Raw genomic sequence first — 7,574 nt, 5'->3', positions numbered from 1 at the left:
ATTGATTGAAGGGTGTGGATTGATGATGGTGTTTGATAGTGGACGGTTGGGGTTTTAGGATTGAAGGAGCACAAGGATCAGCTCCTTTATGGGGGTCTTGATTTGGTCTCCAAAGCCATCCATTCCCAATGTTGCATGGCAACACTTCCAAGGGCATTCCCTATGAGGACAAGTGTGAGATTCCCTTGGTGTAGTGGCCGAACCTCTTGTCCTATCAAGTACCATCAATGTCCTTTTTGATTCCCTATATATGACAAAGAGAGAATGTGAAGATTAGTTGAACAATTGGTGGGAAAATTCAAAAGGTGAACTAACGAAGCAAAAATCTCTCTCCCCCCCTTTTTTTTAAGCTTCTCAAGCATGCACGTCAGTACACCAAACTTGTTTGTGATCCTATGGTTCAACAAGTTTGGGACATAAATCTTTCTCAATAAGTATGTTCAAACCTCAATTGATGTTTTTGAACACCAAACTTATCATGTACTATTCGTTGCATGTGGAGGAACTTTATATTAGTTGCCAAAGTTGGATTGAAATTCCATGGAAATTGTTTTGTTGCTCTTGTTAGAAATTTAAGACAGAGAGAGTTATAGAACATGGGTTGCCTCCCATGAAGCGCTTCTTTAGCGTCACTAGCTTGACGTTTGGTTCTTTGTCAAGGTGGTTGATAGTGCTTGAAGTCCTCTCCTCTTGCAGTGAATCTATATCCGTTAGCTTTGTTGACGAGTTCCATATGCTCTAAGGATAAGATTTTATTGATAGTATACACAGGAGGTAGCTGAGATGGAATAGTGGGCAGGTGAGGTGGTATAGATAGAAAGTATGTAGAAATAACTTCATCACCTTGTGAGAATTTGTCTGTAGGAATTTTCTTATTTCTCCATCCCTTTGGAATTCTTTTCCTTGTTTCCATTGATGTTTTTTTTCTATGGATTCTTTCTCCAGGGGAATCTTGTTATTGATCTTGCATGACTCTGGTGGGTCTGGTTCCTCTTGGATCACCTTTGAACATAGTTCTTTCTGACTATATGGCTTCTCAATCAATGGGGCTTCCAATTGTGTTGTTTGTGTTTCCTCGTTTGGCTCTTCTATCATCTTATTGTCTTTGTGATCTGCTCCTTGTGAGAGGTTGTAAACATTGAAAGCGAGCTGCTCATCATGTATTCTCAGCACTAACTCTCCTCGTTCTACATCTATGAGTGCTCTAGCTGTGGCTAGAAAGGGTCTTCCCAGAATGATGGGGTAGATAGGATTCTCATCCATTTCCAAAACAACAAAATCTGTGGGAAGATAGTAGCTCCCAACTTTTACCAGCACATTTTCAACTATTCCTACTGCTTGTTTTTGGGTTTTGTCTGCCAATCTGATAATCACATCAGTAGGAGTTAGTTCATTGATTTGGAGCTTTTTCATGAGAGAGAGAGGCATTAAGTTGATGCTTGCTCCCAAGTCACAAAGTCCTCTGTCAATCATTGTTTCTCCTATGGCACAAGGAATGTGAAAGCTTCCTGGATCCTCCTTCTTTGTGGGTGGTCCTGGTTGAATGAGAGCACTACAATCTCTGTTCATCTTGATTGTTTGTCCACCCTTCAATGGACTTTTTCTGGCTAGTAGCTCCTTTATATACTTGATGTAGAAGGGCATCTGTTGGAGGGCTTTAATAAATGGTATATTTACATCTAAAGATGCAAACATATCAAGAAACCTTGAGTACATTCTCCCTGCTACACCACCTTTAAGCCTGTGGGGGAAGGGTGCATATGGGTTCAATGCCTCCTTTCTCTTTAGCTCTTCCTTGGATGTGAGTGGAGTTGCACAGCTTCCTTCCTCTTGACTTTCCTGTTGGTGATTTTGAAGGTGTTCTACTCCATTCATACTTCCCTCATCACTTGTGGTTATCATTTTGCATTCTTCCCATCTCACTTTCTTTGGTTCTCCTCTTGGATTCTTCTCTGTATCACTGGGGAATCCATCAGTGGGTTTGGGAATTTGTTGAGATAGATAGCCTACTTGGGACTCCAATCTCTTGATGTTTTCTCCTTGATTCTTGATGTTGGCTCGCACTTCTTCCTTAAACACCTTGTTATCTTGGACTTCTCTGCACATGTTTTCAAGTAGAGCCTTAATCTTTGAAAGCCTATCATCTATGGATGATGGTGGGTTGAGATTAGGTGGTTGAGAAGGTTGGCTAGATGGATGTTGATAATATCTCTGTGAGGTGTTTTGATGAGTGGCATTGTTGTTGGAGTTGAAGTTGGAACGTCTCGGATCTTGTCCTTGGTCTTGTTGGTTTCCCCATCCAAAGTTGGGGTGATTTCTCCATCCAGAATTGTATGTTTTAGAGTATGGATCATGGACTTGTCTAGGTGAATTTCCCACATAGTTGGCTTGCTCCCAGTCACCTTCTTCTCCCATGTTTATTCCTTCATGAGTTGGCGATGAGGTGATGGCTGCTGCAACTTGGTTCTCTTCTACCTTCTTGGTGCGATCTGCTAGCTGCTTGGTGATCATCTTGTTTTGGGCTGACAGTGCATCCATGTGGTTCAGCTCCATTACTCCTCTAGTGTTACTTCTTTCAGAGGTATAGAAGTAGTCATTCTCAGCAACTGTTTCAATGACATCTATGACTTCTTCAACGGTTTTCTTCTTGTTTAAAGAACCTCCTGATGAATGATCTACAGCCTTCTTTGACTCATAGGAAAGACCTTCATAGAAGATGTGAAGTTGAACCCACTCATTAAACATCTCTGGTGGGCATCTCCTTGTCAAGTCTTTGAATCTCTCCCATGCTTCATAAAGTGTCTCACCATCTTGTTGCCTGAAAGTCTGCACCTCAGTTCTTAGCCTATTAATCTTTTGAGGAGGATAAAATCTTGCTAAAAACTTGTTCACTACCTCCTCCCAATCTGTCAGGCTTTCTTTTAGGAAGGATTCAAGCCACTTTGTTGCCTTGTCTCTGAGTGAAAAGGGGAACAAGAGCATCCTATAGACATCCGGGTGGACTCTATTTGTCTTCACTGTGTCACAAATCCTCAAGAAGGTGGTCAAGTGTTGGTTAGGGTCTTCTTGAGAACCTCCTCCAAATGAGCAATTATTTTGCACCAAAGTGATGAGCTGAGGTTTTAGCTCGAAATTATTGGCATGAATGGTGGGTTTCTGAATGCTGCTTCCACAGTTTCCTGGATTAGGATTGATATAAGATCCTAAGACCCTCCTTTCATGCCTAACCCGGTTTGCATGGCCTTCTCTGGCATGATTATGAGCTTTTTCTTCATGATTGTTTTCCAAATTCTCCTCCATGTTGGGTTTAAAATACTCTTCCTCTTCCTCAGCACCAACAATTCTTTTTCCTTTTGCTTCCCTTTTTCGTCTCCAAAGGGTTCTCTCAGGCTCTGAATCAAAGGATGTTGAGATTCCTTCTCTTCTTCCTGTCCTACAACAAACAGAATGCACAACAGGAGATATAGTGAAGACAATTTTTTTTAGAATGATTGTTAGTGTGAGTGATGCAATTTATCAAACAATTAGTGGGTTAGTGAGCTGAATTATGATAAACTAAGAAAAGAGAACAGAAAATAGAACGGGTATAGGGAGTGAGGAAGAAATTAAGAACAAACTAAGGTAAATTACTGAATATAGAAAAGAATAACGAAAAAAAATGCTCAATCTAGTGATCTTCTAGCTTAATCATTGTTGATTCAAAATCAATCCCCGACAGCGACGCCATAAACTTGATGCGTGAAAACTTGTCTCTCAACAAATTTTTCTTCGGCAAGTATACCGAATTATTGTCAAGTAAAACTCACTATAGAGTGAGGTCGAATCCCACAAGGATTGATTGGTCAAGCAACTTTAGTTAGAAGAATATGCTAGTTGAGCTAAACAAAATTTAGATTGAGATGCAGAAATTTAAATGACTAGAAAGTAAATAGCAGAAATTAAAGTGCAGAATCTCAAATGGGGGTTGGGGTAATGTTCATAAAAGTAAATAGCAGAAATTAAAGAGAATGGGTAAGATCGGAAATAGGGGGATCATTGGGTTTAGGAGATGTTGCAATTCTCCGGATCAAGTTCATTCTCATCTCTTCCCCAATCAATGCATTCATTGATCTCCTTGGCAATCTTAAGTGATTGAATCCCAATTCCTTGGTAATTCAATCTCTCAAATTTTGATCAATACCCAATTCCTTGGTCAATTTCTCATGAGAAGAGATGAAGTATGGTCACTGATTATACCACATACATTTCCCAATTCAAGTATTGAGGGGATTATAGTCACATATCCATCCCAACCCAAATTGGTCTAGCATGAGAAAATAATTCTAGCATGATCTCTTCATTCCTCTCCCAAGGTTCCGAAGAGATCCAATTATGGAGAGTTTCTTTTCCAAGATAACTAACCAATTGAATTAAGATTGAAAGCTTTCTAGTAAAATCAAGAGAAAAGATAGAAGAAGAAGAATGAAAACTAATATTGATCCATCAAATTACAGCAGAGCTCCCTAACCCAATGAAAGGGGTTTAGTTGTTCATAGCTCTAGGAATCAAAAATGGCAGAAAAGAAGAATTCCTGCTAGAAGTACAGAAAAGTAAATATGCAGAGAGTAATTCTCCAAGATGCCAAAAGTCCCTATCTAGTTCAAAACTACTCCTATATATACTACTCTTCATGATCTTCTAGTGAGTTCTTCAAGTCTTGGATGTGGACTTTGGACTTTGAGTTGAAGCAATTCTCAACTTTAGTGGGCCCAGCTTGTAGAGAAATATGAATTAGGCTTGGGCATTTAGTGAGATTAACCGTGGAATATAATTCTGGGTGCGAGAACGTTAGTGGCATTCACCTTTTCCACTAACGTTCGACCCTTATATACCCACGTTATTCTCAACGTTAGAAGTCTTAACGTGACTTCTAATGTTCCTTCTCAATTCTTGGCCAACATTAATGGGACTCACTTTTCTCATTAACGTTGGCTTGTACACCTTTTCGCAAACGTTAATGGGAATCACTTTTCCCATTAACGTTGCTTGCCTTTTGCCTCCTACGTTAGGTCTTACGTTAGCTTAGCTAACGTAGCTCTTAACGTGGGCATCTATCACCTTCGAGAGCATTAGTGACACTCACCTTTGTCACTAACGCTCTAATTGCCTTAATCCCCTACGTTAGAACCCACGTTAACTAAGTTAACGTGGCTTTTAACGTAGTAATGAAGCCATCTTCCAACGTTAGTGACAAAAGTGAGTGTCACTAACGTTGGTTCTTTGAACCCCACTCCACGTTAACTTCCACATTAACAATATTAACGTGAGAGTTAACGTAGGCAATGAAAATGATCCAACGTTAGTGACAAAAGTGAGTGTCACTAACGTTGGCATTGTTGATCCTTGTCCACGTTAGAGTTCACGTTAACTTAGTTAACGTGACTCTTAACGTGGGGCATTGCCTAGTTTCTCAACGTTATTGGAGTTCACGTTTCTCATTAACGTGGAGTCCTCCTTTCCTTCTACGTTAAGTACCACGTTAACTTAGTTAACGTGGCTTTTAACGTAGGCTATGAATGGCTTCGCAGGCGTTATTGGTGATCACTTTTCTCATTAACGTTGCAAGCCAATTGCCATCCCACGTTAGTAGTCACGTTAACTAAGTTAACGTGAATGCTAACGTGATTCTTCCATGCTTTATTTGTCTTGAAATCAAGCAATTAAAGTGCATCAAAGCTCTAGCCAAAATCATGAGATTATGCATCATTAAAATATCATGTAATTCTAGCAAAAAAATCTCATGAAATCATGCAAAATTCACAATAGTTGCTTGAATGAAGGTGTAAGTGTATTTTCACCCAAAACTTGCCTTGTTTACTAGGAAAATGCATGAAACTACCCTAAAACAGTAAAGAAAAGGTCAGTGAAACTGGCCTAGATGCCTTGGCATCAGTCTTCTCTGACTAGTGCCGAGGCTATTACCCGACTTTCCACTGCGAGGTATAATATGAGTTCTTCAACTTCCCGTGGTCAGGTAAGAATGGGTGGTTGCCCCAAGAATTTTTGAAATCTCAGAAGGCTTGTTCGCACTCCGTTTGTCCTATTCAAACTTCTCTCCCTTCCTTAATATATCTCTTTGAGGTGTCTTTAGCGAGATGATTTAGAGATACCTCTTCCTGTGCATCCTCCATTTATCATATGAACATGTCTCTCAGGGGTGTGATGAGGATGTTCAACTCGCCCGACCTCTTCGGTGTGAGGGGGATGTTCAACTCGTCCGACCTCTTCGGTGTGAGGTGGACGTTCAACTCGTTCGACCTCTTCGGTGTGAGGTGGACGTTCAACTCGCCCGGCCTCTTCGGTGTGAGGTGGATGTTCAACTCGTCTGCCCTCTACGTCCCTTCTTCTTTTTCTTGGTTTATCTGCTTTATTGGTTAAGTACCGATCTAATCCCCCTTCTCTTGCCAATTTCTCTGTGGCATTCTTTAGATCAAAGCACTTGTTGGTAGGATGTCCGTAGATTTGGTGGTACTCACAGTATTCTGTCCGATTTCCTCCTCATTTTTTGCTTTTGATTGGGCGAGGTGGTGGGATCTTCTCAGTGTGGCATATTTCTCGGTAAACATCCACAAGAGACACCCAAATAGGGGGTGTAATTATGGTATTTTCTAGACTTCTCTCCGGGTTGATCTTCTCTTTTCTTTATCCTTGTCCCGAAATGGGTTAGGAGAATCCGATTTTTAAGCTGTCTCCCCATTGGGAGTTCTCCTCTATATTGATATATTTTTCCGCCCTTTCTTTAGCCTCGTTTAGAGATGTTGGGTACTTCTTGGATATTGATTGGCTGAAAGGTCCTTCTCTTAGGCCATTGATGAGACCCATGATAGCTTTTTCTGTTGACAGACTTTGTATGTCCAGACATGCTTTGTTGAATCTTTCTATGTAGTTGCGAAGACTTTCCCGCTCTCCTTGCTTGATCCCTAATAGGCTCGGGGCGTGTTTGGCTTTGTCCTTTTGGATGGAGAATCTGGCAAGGAATTTTTTCCTAAGTCGTCAAAACTTGTGATGGATCTTGGAGGCAAACTATCGAACCACTTTAATTCTATCTTCGTTAGGGTAGTCGGGAAGGCTTTGCATCGAGTGGTGTCTGAGGCGTTTCTGAGATGCATTCTGCTTCTAAAATTGCTGAGGTGATGGCTTGGATCAGAGGTACCGTCGTATGGAGTCATGTCGGGAGCTTTAAAATCCTTTGGGACTTTAGCTTTCATGATCTCTTTGGTGAATGGGTCTTGATCTCTGTGGGAGCTATCTTCATGACTAGATCGAGTGGTCTTGATTTTGAGGTCGGCCTCGAGCTTTAGGAGCTTGTCCTCTAATTCTCGACGTCGTCTTGTTTCTTTCCGGAGGTCTCTTTTGACTTCCCACTGATGTTTGGCTTCTTGTTCGAGCTGCTTGAGACGATCCTGCTGTTCTCGGAGGGCATCTAAAATTTATGTGTTTTGAGAATGCTTGTCTTTATTTGGTTGAGATGTATCTTTTGGTGTGATGTCCGTGTTCTTATGCGGTGTTCTATTTTCTAAATTAGAGTTGTGGTC

The 7,574-nt window shown here is 40.9% G+C and overlaps 1 non-coding gene across 1 annotated transcript; it reads left to right on the top strand.

Moving 5' to 3' along the window:
• Positions 1 to 2,739: 2,739 nt before the first annotated feature.
• On the top strand, positions 2,740 to 2,847 carry LOC130972093 (small nucleolar RNA R71). The gene has a single exon (XR_009083292.1). It is a non-coding gene; the product is annotated as a small nucleolar RNA R71 (small nucleolar RNA).
• Positions 2,848 to 7,574: the final 4,727 nt, after the last annotated feature.

Source organism: Arachis stenosperma, chromosome 3 (assembly GCF_014773155.1).
Source record: "Arachis stenosperma cultivar V10309 chromosome 3, arast.V10309.gnm1.PFL2, whole genome shotgun sequence".
Lineage (NCBI taxonomy): Eukaryota > Viridiplantae > Streptophyta > Magnoliopsida > Fabales > Fabaceae > Arachis > Arachis stenosperma.
The sequence above is the reverse complement of the archived record's forward strand: the minus strand, read 5'-3'. Positions and strand labels throughout refer to the sequence as shown.